Below are 12931 nucleotides of genomic sequence, written 5' to 3'. Positions count from 1 at the left end.
ATTTATATCGTTTTTACAGCTTCTCCCCATTTCAACACAGTGACATGCAAATAAAATCAGAGAGAAATGTCATCCTATGGGGATGTTTCATTTATGAAATCATCGTGAATTTGAGGAAGAAGACAAATGTCACAGTGAAAGAGCATCTTTGGCAATTTCCAAGTAACCTTGAGCAAGGTGGTCAACATCGACCTGGGATGAGAGGAGGAACCACTCCGTGTTTAAAGATCATACAGCACTGATCATCAACTGGCGGCCCAAGGGCCAAATCAGGCCCCCCAAAGCTTCCTGCCCGGCCCCTGGTAGATCATTAAATTCAGAAAAGCAGGAAAAGAAAATGTTGTGGTTTAAAGAGCATCTTTTGGCTTTAAATGTCTGCAGCTGTTAAAAAAGCAACTAGATAAAAATTGCAATTTCAGCTAAAATTGCGCGGGGATGCTGAGATCTGAATTGTTGAAAAACTGCTGAAAATAGCCGAAAAGGAAAAAAAAATTAGCTGAAAATAGCATAAAAATAACACAAAAATCGTTTAAAAGTAGCCTAAAATAGTATTCAGTAGTTTAAAAAGGATTAAAAAATTGCTGAAAGTAGCTGAAAAATAGTTGAAAATAGCCTAAATATTGCTGAAAGTAGCCTGAAAAGTTAAAAATAGCCTAAAATAGCTGTAAGTAGCCTCAAAATAGCTTAAAATAGCTTAAGAATAGCTGAAAAAGCCCCAAATAGCTGAAAATAGCCTAAAAGTAGCAGAAAATGGCATTCAATGGCTATAAAGGGTAGAAATAGCTGAAAATTGAACAAATATAGTTGAAATAGTGGGAAAAATAGCTGAAAATAGCATAGAAATAGCATAAAATGGCCTAAAAGTACCTGAAAATGGCATTCAATGTTGAAATAGTGGGAAAAATAGCTGAAAATAGCATAGAAATAGCATAAAATGGCCTAAAAGTACCTGAAAATGGCATTCAATGACTAAAAGTGTAGAATTAGCTGAAAATAGAATGAAAATAGCTGAAAATTGCCCATAATTAGCTGAAATTACAGCTGAAAATAGCTGAAAATAGCCTTAAAGTGGCAGAAAATTGATTCAATGGCTACAAAGGATAGAAATAGCTGAAAATAGAATGAAAATAGCTGGAAATAGTGGACAAATAGCTGAAAATAGCATAAAAAGCATATAAGTAGCTGAAAATTGAATTCAATAGATAAAAATGGATTAGAAATAGCTAAAAGTAGTCTAAAAAGCTGAAAATAGCTTAAAAATAGCTGAAAGTAGCCTCAAAATAGCTGAAAATAGCTTAAGAATAGCTTAAAGTAGCCTCTAAATAGCTGAAATTAGACTAAAAGTTGCATAAAAGTGTATTCAATGGCTAAAAAGAATAAAAATAGCTGAAAATAGTGAGAAAACAGCTGAAAATGGCATTAAATAGCATAGAAAAGCATAGAAGTAGCTGAAAATGGAATTCAATAGCTAAAAAATGATAATAGCTAAAAGTAGCCTAAAAAGCTAAAAAATAGCCTAAAAACAGCTGAAAGTAGCCTCAAAATAGCTGAAAATAGCTTAAGAATAGCTGAAAGTAGCCACAAAATAGCTAAAAAAAGGCAGAAAAATAGCTGAAAATAGCTAAAAGTCATAGAAATTTGCATTCAATGGCTGAAAAAGCATAAAAATAGCTGAAAATAGATTGAAAATAACTTAAAAATAGTGGAAAAAAATAGCTGACAAGAGCATAAAAGCTGAGTATGATAATAAAATAGTGAAAATTGCCCAAGGAATGTCAAGTTATGAGGTGTTTAAGAAAGTGCAGATTTGTAATTTTTTGCCATCTGTTTAACTTTGTTAAACAAAGTTAAATATTTTAAAAATTAGAAATTTTAGAAATGTGGCAAAAATAGACGAAAAGTGGCAAAATGGATAAAGGGGGGATAAAACAGGCAAGAAAAGTGATTTAGAGGAGTTAAAGCGTGACAAAAAAAATTTGGTTAAAGTATCAAAAATGGGTTAAAAGCAGCAAAATGTTGGAAAAATAGCCAATGGCAAAGCAGTGCAAAGGCAGGAAAGTGGGTTAAAGAGTGATAAAATAGCAAAAATGGGTTTAAAGTGACACAAAGTGTTGCAGAAATGGCAGAATGAAGCAGTGAAGTAGTGAAAAGGGTGAAAGATGAGTTCATATTGATGCTAAATCATAATTGTTGAGGGACCGTTCTCTGGGATTTTCAGGAGTCCGACCAATTCTGTGGGCATGCCTGTCTCCTTCTGGTCTACGGCATTATAGATAAGAACAGATCTCACTGGTAATGCCTAAAAATGTCCTGTGTTTTGAAAGAAAATACAAATACTCATGAAATAATATGTTAATCAGAACAAAATATTGATTTAATTTTTCTTTATTTGGAAGTCCAGCCCCCAGAGACTCTGTCAAGAGTCTCTGGGGGCCAGACTGGGGGCTGGTAAATGTCCCTGAACCCCAGATTAGAATTTTTGAGATGGTAAAGTACAAAAGTCAAATGCTGACCACTGTTTTCAGTTTGGTTTCTTTAAAAATTAAGGACTTTTTAAAATCTAAAATTTTGATTTGTTTTCTTGTAAAATCCTGATTTTTGAAACTCTGAAATGTTGTAAATATAAGACTTTATAATCTCAAAACTTTTAATTTTTTCAAAACAAATGTTGACCTTTATGATTAGAAATCTACACATTCTCTTTATATTTTAATCTGTTCAGGTTGACCCTATTTTTCTTTCTTTTCTTTTCTTTTTTTTTTAATGAACATGTAATTTTGACAACCTCAGAGCAGACAGGGTCCCGCGCCCCAGGATCCTGGTACCCCAGGTTGGAAACCACTGGTTTATATTGTGAGGTGCTGGGATGAAGTTTTCAGTCGTCTTTGCAATGACGAAACTGAAACTAAGTATGGCTCCACTTTTTTCCACTGCCAAACTGCACGGTTGCACTGTTGGAATGTGCTGTTAATAAAGCATAAACAGTCATAATGATGAGGCATTATCAGCTTCTTCATCAACGTTACAGGTCATTTCTTCACTACCATTTTTTTAATAGACTCAGATTGAGAAATGTTATGATGAAAAAAAATGCTGGCATTGTGACACTGTGCACTCACACATAACTATTTAACTGTAGCTATACAAAATACCTGTTTACCTACCCATAATACCTTGCAGCTAAATCTAATAACTGGTCGTTCCATCCTCGGCAGCAACAAGTTTTCCTTCAGCCACACTGGAGGGTTTTCCAGCATGAATGGCCTGTTTAAGGTCATGCCACAGCATCTCAGTCAGATCTAAGTCCAGACTCTGACTAGACCACTCCAGAACCTTCATTTAGTCTTTAGTCCATTCAGAGGTGGACTTGCTGGTGTGCTGCCCTTCATCACCAGATCTGTTCATAACTTTCATGGACAAAATTTCTAGGCGCAGCCAGGGCGTTGAGGGGGTCCGGTTTGGTGGCCTCAGGATTAGGTCTCTGCTTTTTGCAGATGATGTGGTTCTGTTGTCTTCATCAGACCTTCAGCTCTCACTGGAACGGTTTGCAACCGAGTGTGAAGTGGCTGGGATGAGAATCAGCACCTCCAAGTCTGAGGCCATGGTCCTCAGTCGGAAAAGGGTGGAATGCACTCTCCAAGTTGGGAATGTGATCCTGCCCCAAGTGGAGGAGTTCAAGTATCTCAGGGTCTTGTTCACGAGTGAGGGAAGAGTGGAGCGGGAGATTGACAGGTGGATTGGTGCGGCGTCTGCAGTCTTGCGGTCTCTGCATCGGTCTGTCATGGTGAAGAAAGAGTTGAGTCGAAAGGCGAAGCTCTTGATTTACTGGTCAATCTACGTTCCTACCCTCACCTATGGTCACGAACTGTAGGTAGTAACTGAAAGAACGAGATTGTGGATACAGGCGGCTGAAATGAGTGTCCTCCGCAGGGTGTCTGGGCTCTCCCTTAGACACAGGGTGAGAAGCTCAGTCATCTGGAAGGGACTCAGATTTTCTTGTATTTCAAATACATGGGCCAGACATGGCCATCAAACAGGCTGGGTTGATCTGGCACCATGTAGTTCCTAGAGCACCTCCTCTTTTTGCATTCTTCATACGGGATGGAAATAAAGTAAAGTTGGTTCAGCACATCGATCAAAGTTTTGTAGGTGTAAAGCAGAAAGCCTTCCACAATAAGGATGTGAGTTTCCTCCTCCTTAGTGTCAGAAGAGAGGAGCCAGATGAGGTGGTACTGGCATCTGGTCCGGATGACTCCTGGACACCGCCCTGGTGAGGTGTTCCAGGCAGGTACCACCAGGAGGGGGCCTTGGGAAAGACCCAGGACACACTGGAGAGACTATGTCTCCTGGGAACGCCTTGGGATCCCCTGGGAAGAGCTGGACGAGAGGGAAGTCTGGACCTCCCTGCTTAGGCTGCTGCCCCCGCGATCCAACCTCGGATAAGCAGAAGAAGATGGATGGAAGGATGGATGGACTTGCTGGTGTGTATGGGATCATTGTCCTGCTCCGTAACCCAAGTGGTCTCGAGCTTGAGGTCATGAACTGATGGCCGGACATTCTCCTTCAGGATTTTCTGCTAGAGAGCAGAATTCATGTTTCCATCAATGACAGGAAGTGGCATTGAAAGGAAGATGATGGAATGTTTCATGTCAAGGCCTTTTCCTTCCACTCTTACCAAATAGTCGACAATAGTTGGTAACTTCTGGAAAAGTGGGTGGGGCTGTCGAGGAGCGAGGGTTAGGGTTCCAGGAAATTCATCTTCTGTCTGGTCAGTCCTCAGAATAGTTTCCCAGAAGTCTTTGGGGTCATCAGGATGTTTTTAGTCAAACGTGAGATGAGCTTTTGTGTTCCTTGTTCTCAGCGTGGTGCCATTGTTGCCCAGTCTCTTTCTGATTGTTGAGTCATGAACTCTGACCTTAACTGAGTCAGTGAGGCCTGCAGGTCTTAAAATGTTCTGGGTTCTTCTCGGACCTCCTGGATGAGTCATCCATGCCACTCCTGGGAAGGTTCACCACTGTTCACAGTTTTCCTTATTTGTGGATAATGGCTCTCAGCGCAGTTAGCTGGAGTCCCAAGCCTTACAAATGTATCTGTAACCCTTTCCAGACTGATAAATGCCAATGACTTTGTTTCTCATCTGGTCTTGGGTTTCTCTAGATGGTTCCATGATGTTTTAGCCTACTTTACTTTGTCAGACCGGTTCTATTTGAAGGATTTCTGGATTCAACAGGTCTGGACATGACTTTTTCACATAGAGCTGGGTCGGTTTAGGTGACTTTTTTTTCCCTTAATAAATGAGATAAGCTTTTAAAAACTGACTGTTGTATTAACTCAAGTTATCTTTGTCTAATATCAAAATTTGTCTGGTGAGCTGAAACACCTAAGTGTGACAAATGTGCATTAAATAATAAATATATAAACAGAGCAAATGAGAAATCAGGAAGGGGGCATAATCTTCACACAGCATTGTACATTTAACACAATATTGCAACAGTTTTTGGAGATTAGTTTCATTAAAATCATCAAATTGAGAAGTTACAGGATCCTCTCTGTGACATACTTCACTGATGGAGCTGTTATCATGTCTAAACATGGTAATGATCGTCTCAGGTCTTACTCAAACCTTCAGGTTGCAGCAGAATCATGACTTAGATGACCCTTTCGATTTTGATCGCCAAGTGTGATAATTCTGATGTTTCATCATGAAACAAGAAGTTGATGTAAGAGTCAGCTCCACTTCCCAGCGAGATCCAGTTTTAGAGTCATCTGAGGTGACCGCGACATAGAGAAAGTAAACATATTCCTCCTAGATAACACTCCACCACCACAGGAGTTAATGAGAATAATCTGTAGATACAGATTCTACAGCAGGGGCCAGATTCTGGATTCAGGTCTGACCTGAGGGCCTAACAGGGTCACCTTTTAACCAGAAACTGTCAACCTCATTTCACCAGAAATAAAATACATAAAAAACTTGGTGATAAAAAAAGGTTTTGACATTTAAGACGTTAAACAGATAAGGTATAGTATGTCCATCCATATTTTAAGTAGGGATGGGCGATATGGACTAAAAAATTTATCATGTTATTGTGCTGTATTTCTTGCAATAACGATATAAATCAAGATAAAAAATAGCACCATTCAACACAACCTTTCTGACTAGAAAAAATGTATCAAATTGGCTGCTTAACTACACCAGCTACATATAAATTTAGATACTGAAATATATCTATATTTATATAAATAGATTTCTATTAATGTAGGGATATTTTACTAAAAAAAACTATGTTGCTTCTACATTTAAGAGATTCAAAGAGAAATTTAGTTGGAAATAGTACAAAGAATATTCCAACTTGGCAGATTATAAAAAATTTAAGTGTCAGCATTAAAAATTGACCCTAAACTAGACGTATTTACAGCCCTATTTTACCTCCACATGGCCATTCCAGGATATGGTCTTTTTGTCCAGTTTGCCTCTATCTTTAGTGTTTAAATGTAAAATACAGTCTGATATCCTCTTTTAAGTCTGGAGGTTCCTTCAGTGGAGCAGAGCTGCCAGGCTCCACCATGTTTGCTTTTACAGAGATAAGCCACTTAATGCAAGTCCAAGTTAAAACTTGTGTTGTTAAATTAATAAAAATAAGAATAAGTACATTTGATAAATTATTTTTTAACTAAGTTTGATTAAGTCCATGATGTATAATAACACTGAAGCTTATAATGTGGTAGTAGTAGTTATAATCTCATTTTCAGATATAATACAGTTTGGTGCTTTAATGTTTATCTGTCCCTCCATCATACACTTCTGTCAGTCTGTCTGTCTGTGAGGTGTTTACTAAAGACACCTATGCACCTAACAAAATAAACATGCATCATGTTATCTATCATATCATGTACATTTTATGTTGTTGGAAATGTTATATATTGCTAACCTTATAGGAAATCTACATGAGATGTGAGTTTATTACTCACATCTTTCTAAATATTAGATTAAGCACCCCGTTATTTCCTCGTACAAACTGTGGGACCGTGCGTAATTTCCGCGGCTGTAAAACGGAGGAATAGGGGATCGTAAAATAAAGCACACTGTGCAAATTACCGTTGTCTGCTCCACGTCTGATTTCCTCTAACCAAACCATTTACAGATAATAGAGGTAGCTCCTTGTTTAACAAACTCATCCTCTGTTTCATCTCCGCCTTCGGCCATGTTTGTTATGTTTCTGCACGTGAGTTACGAGTGCGGCGCAGTTGATGACGTATGTGTGCGCGACAATCGCAGACTCATCAATCATAGTTTATCGTTATTATCGTTAAAGGCCATTTTCTCATCATGGAAAAGTTTTTTTCACGGTATATCGCAAATGATAGGATATTGCCCATTCCTAATTTTAAGTTATATTTGTTAGATTTCACATAAATCAAATGGAATAAAACAGCTGAAAACAGTAAGAGAGACTTGTCTAAGCAATCGTTCTAAAAGCTCTTGGAATTTTTAGCTGGTAGTTTTTTTTTGTACGTTTGGAAAAGGAAAATTCATGAACATATGACGACCATGGGTGCTCAATTTGGAGCTCTTTAAAGGTGACTAGTATGGTGGAAAATGTCAAAATCAGTAGAATTGTCAAAATCGGTGAAGTTAAACTATCAAGGTATGAGGGTATATTGCGATGACTCAGCAAATAAAACCTTTATTTTCTGTCTCTAATGAGAGTGATAAGCAATTGTGGTGTGAGAAAAATCCGTGACAGGCTCTGGCTGCACTGCTCCGAATGAGGTGAGAGCTAGTGGTGGGCGTATCGATCCTAGAGTATCGATATATGGATATTTACAAAGTACTCATTTGGTATCGAGTACTTTTTAAAAATATCGATATTAAATGAGTACTTTAAAAATTGTCTAACCATGCACCCCATCTGTTTGTTTGCAGTCACTCTCGTCTGTCTGTTGTGCCAAAAGTCCGCTGCTGCACTGTTTTCCGTGTAACATGACTTTGGCGACCAATCAGAGCAAACGTGCACATAAACACTCAAGGCACGCACACACGTCATGTCATGTCTGTATCAAACTGGAGAGAATGGCAGAAATAAACTGCTGCAGCTTTGTGAAATAACTTTCCACAAAAATGCAAAGGTAAGTCAGCATTTCCAGTGTCAAACAAGGTTTTATCTCAAAGTTATGAAAAACTGATACATGAAGAGGATTTTAGAGTCATGTCTAATCTGCACCGCTCACTTTCCGACAAAAGATATTGATGATGTTTTTCATTGAGACCATCTCCAAGCAGCTTGATGTTCCTGTGACTACAGTTGCACATATTATTCAGAAATTTAAGATCCACGGGACTGTAGCCAACCTCCCTGGACGTGGCCGCAGGAGGAAAATTGATGACAAATCAAAGAGACATACGAATGGTAACAAAAGAGCCCAGAACATCCTCCAGAGTCATTAAAGGTGAACTCCAAGGTCAAGGTACATCAGTGTCAGATCGCACCATCCGTCGTTGTTTGAGCCAAAGTGGACTTCATGGGAGACGACTAAGGAGGACACCACTGTTGAAAACAAATCATAAAAAAGCCAGACTTGAATTTGCCAAACTGCATGTTGACAAGCCACAAAGCTTCTGGGAGCATGTCCTATGGACAGACCAGACAAAACTGGAACTTTTTGGCAAGGCACATCAGCTCTATGTTCACAGACGCAGAAATGAAGCATACCAAGAAAAGAAGACTGTCCCTGCTGTGAAACATGGAGGAGGCTCTGTTATGTTCTGGGACTGCTTTGCTGCATCTGGCACAGGGTGTCCTGAATCTGTGCAGGGTACAATGAAATCTCAAGACTATCAAGGTATTCTAGAGAGAAATGTGCAGCCCAGTGTCAGAAAGCTTGGTCTCAGTCGCAGGTCATGAGTCTAGCAACATGATAATGACCCAAAACACACAGCTAAAAACACCCAAGAATGGCTGAGAGCAAAACATTGGACTATTCTGAAGTGGCCCTCTGTGATCCCTGATCTAAATCCTACTGAACATCTGTGGAAGGAGCTGAAACATGCCGTCTAGAGAAGGCACCCTTCAAACCTGAGACAACTGGAGCAGTTTGCTCATGAGGAGTGGGCCAAAATACCTGCTGAAAGGTGCAGAAGTCTCACTGAAAGTTGCAGAAATCGTTTGATTGCAGTGATTGCCTCAAAAAGTTGTGCAACAAGATATTAAGTTAAGGGTACCATCATTTTTGTCCAGGCCTGTTTTATGAGTTTTTTTTTTGTTTTGTTTTTAAGATTTATTTTTGGCCGTTTTGCCTTTATTTGATAGGACGGTGGATAGAGTCGGAAACAGGGAAGAGAGCGGGGAGAGACATGCAGGAAAAGGTGCCACGGGCCAGATTTGAACCTGGGTCGCCTGCGTACATGGTGCGTGCCTTGGCCACTCCACTACCGGCACGCCCCATGAGTTTGTTTTTTAAAATAATTCTGTTGAACCACAGTTCAAAAGCAATGTCTGATTTTCATTGGTTAATTTTCATTGAATTTTTATTTATTATCACTTTTGTCAGATTTAAGTTATTTCTGTGACCATTGTGGGTTTCAACAATTTAGTCCACGTGTGTATAATTTGACTGCCTTTTCCAAAAGTTTAGAAAGTTTTTTGCAGCTTTTTCTCAAACCACACGAATTAATTAACTAATTTAAACAGTGTAACCATTAGGTACAGTGGAAAAACAATAAAGATAAAAACAAGTCCCATATTACAAAACATATATGTTAAAATCCTGCTTTGAAATATGTTTTACCCTAAATATTTAGTTGATAGTTAAAGATAACTTGGAAAAGAATTAGTTCTATTTATTAAGACTGATAAATAAATTATAGATTATGTTTTTTGAGTTGTTATTGGCCTTATTCATATCAATTTAATAATAATGTATACTGCTGCTTTTATAAATAAAAAGTATCGGTATTGAGTATCAGTATTGGTGATACTGGTCATGTATTTACTTGGTATCGGATCGATATTAAATTTTGCAGCATCGCCCACCACTAGTGAGAGAGTCTGCGTGTGCGACCTACATTTATAGACTCTGCCCCTCTGTGTGCTTCTGCTCTGCTAACGTAGTAATATGAAGGAATTTCACTGTTTTGAAAGAATTTTAATGTTTTTAGGTGGTTATAAAAGCATACCATTGAGATGAATCGTGTAAAAATCCTTCTTTTTTTAATCCACTTGATACTCATAAAGTATACATCTTTGATTATGTCACCACAATTTTAGGCCAATAGGTGTTTTTTAATCGTGAATTGTCCTGAATTAATCCAGGTAAGTATCGTAGAGGAATTCGTAGATTTTTAATTCGTCATTCACAACCATGTATGAATTTTTAATCATGTTACAACACTTTGAAGGGTAAAAAAGGTATTTTTTAGACATGAATTGTCCTGAATCCATACAGGTAAGTACTGTAGATTAATTTGTAGATTTTTAATCCGTCATTCACAATCATGTATGAATTTTTAATCCTGTTAGGACCATGTAAAGGGCCAATATGCATTTTTTAATCATGAATTGTCTTGAATTAATCCAGGTAAGTACCGTTTATTTATTTATTTTTTTTTAAAGAAGAAGGGGAGAGGATTGTCCTATTTTGGTAAGTCATAAAGTGTATTTTTTCAATTGCCAACCAGATTTAAGTTAATTCTTTTTTTTTTTTTTAAAGGACATGGAATTTTTTTTTTTTTTTTTTTAACAGTTTGCGAGATCTTGCAAAAGTAGATCGAAATCATCCCATAATATGTACGGAAATTGGGGGGTTTTGTAAATGTGATGATCCTCTGCTGAGTTATTATGGCAGAAAGGCCGAAACTGTGAATATCTTTATAACTTTACCAAAGTTCGAAATTGGCCTAAAATTTAAAGAAATTCAATCCATGCTTATCAGGCATGCTTTTCGTCTCAAAGAAAGGCATTTGAAGGCATTTTGGGTGAAAGGGGACTCTCGTCGTAACACTTGGATCTGGTGGACCTGGTCAAATTCATCAGCAACCAGTTGTAATCCTCCGGACAGCTGCACGGGTACAGATGAGTGTGTGCCAAATGTTATGTAAGCATTAAGCCATTTGACCTTTCTTAAAAAGCCAACAATGCCCCCACTGATGTATATTCCATATGGCTTCAGTTTATCGTATGAAGTGAGCTCCTTTTGCAAAGTAGTTCTGTCTACTTAAACGGCTTGTTTGGTCTTACTGAATGCCATCCTGGATCCATCTCTTTCAAACCCATTTGTACGTTTTCTTTTCTTTTAATTTGCTTGAATTTTTTAAAGTATTTTCTTGGTAAGTTTAGGAACATGTTTGTATAGTTAAAAAAATCAAACAGATTTCTTTTTTTTTAATAGAAATGTGCAAAATGTGTTTTTGTTTTAAGGATTTTACTGGAAATTCTCAGGTATTTTCATGGAATTTTGGAAAATTTATTTGCATTTTTTGGGAATTTAATTTGAAGTTTTGGAAGAGAATTTGGTTGGAAATTTTTCAAGTGTTTTCTAGGAGATTTTGGGGATATGTTCATATATTTTGGAGCCTTTCAGTAAAAAAAAATAAATAAATAAAAAATCACAATTACGGACAAAAAGCCAAAATTCAGTCCGAATTCCAGTCTCAGTTTGAAAAACAAAAAAACTTTTTGAATTCTGACTCCCTCTCAGATCTGAAAACAAAAGCTGGATCTCCAGTCTTTTTGTTTAGTGGCCCTAGTCGTCTTCCATAGAAAGCCAAAGTTCAGTCGAGTTTTCATCTCAAGTTAACCTAACCTGTTATTTTTGTAAAACTTGTTAACTTCAGCTGAAAAATCTTAACTGAATTATTTTTGGCGACTGAAGCATTTTTTTTAATGATTTTACAGCAAATTTCTTTCACAGTGATGGTCTATGAATGAAAGTTACCAGAGAGCCATTTAAATCACACAGTCACTCTACAGGATAACATGCAAATAACCACTATTTTTTATCAAGAGTTTATTTTCAGTTCAGATTTTTATTTTCTTTATCGGTTGTTTTTGTCATATTTTAAATGAGGGGAGGAACCGGAGCATTCACAGCAGTGTTAAGCGGGGTACACACATAAAGATAGTTGGGCTGTTTTCGTCCCCATTTTCCACCTTCCCGACCAAGGACTGCAAACCCCAGATTATTTTATGTCTTATAAGATTATCCTATAAGATTATCCTGTGGTCTGAGGTGTGGTCGGGCTGACAATCGTAAATATTAAACTTGTTCAATATTGACGACCGAAAGCCGACGACTCCCGAGTCATGACTTCGTGAATTGTGACGTGGAACGAAATGTAGCCAATCAGGAAGCGAGCTGACTGACACAACCATGGACATTATATGCATCTATACGTATATAATGTCTATGACAACAACTCACCTCTAGCTCGCCCAGTAGACTAAAAACTGTTTGCGCTGTCTCCAGGATTTTCTCCACAGTCTTCTCCTTTTTTTTTTTTAGTTCGTGATTTTTCCGTTAAAAATAGTCCCAAGAACACCATCATTCCCTCTTCTGGTATGTCCTCTTCCATGTTGCGTGCTGTATTTTCCGTTTGTTGCTATCGGTTGTTGCTATGTTTCTTCTTCGTCGTTTTTGTTAGATCACGTGTGATCAATTGAGATTTCTGGCTTGGAGGACGAGATTCTAGATCGGTGTTGGGACCGAGTCATGACGTGTGTGGTGAGCTGTGTTCAGATTATCGGAGCACACACCACAGCACAATCAAAACTGTTCAAGGCCTGATTTCTTATCTGCATGTGTGAGGTCTCTAACAGATAAATAATCTCTTAAGATTTAAAAAATCCCTATGTGTGTACCCCGCTTTAGCTATGAAACACACCCCCATCCCTAAAAAAACGACACTCCAAATCTTACACAACTTGATGAGCCG

Source organism: Cheilinus undulatus, linkage group 21 (assembly GCF_018320785.1).
Source record: "Cheilinus undulatus linkage group 21, ASM1832078v1, whole genome shotgun sequence".
In the NCBI taxonomy this organism is placed as follows: Eukaryota; Metazoa; Chordata; class Actinopteri; order Labriformes; family Labridae; genus Cheilinus; species Cheilinus undulatus.
The sequence above is the reverse complement of the archived record's forward strand: the minus strand, read 5'-3'. Positions refer to the sequence as shown.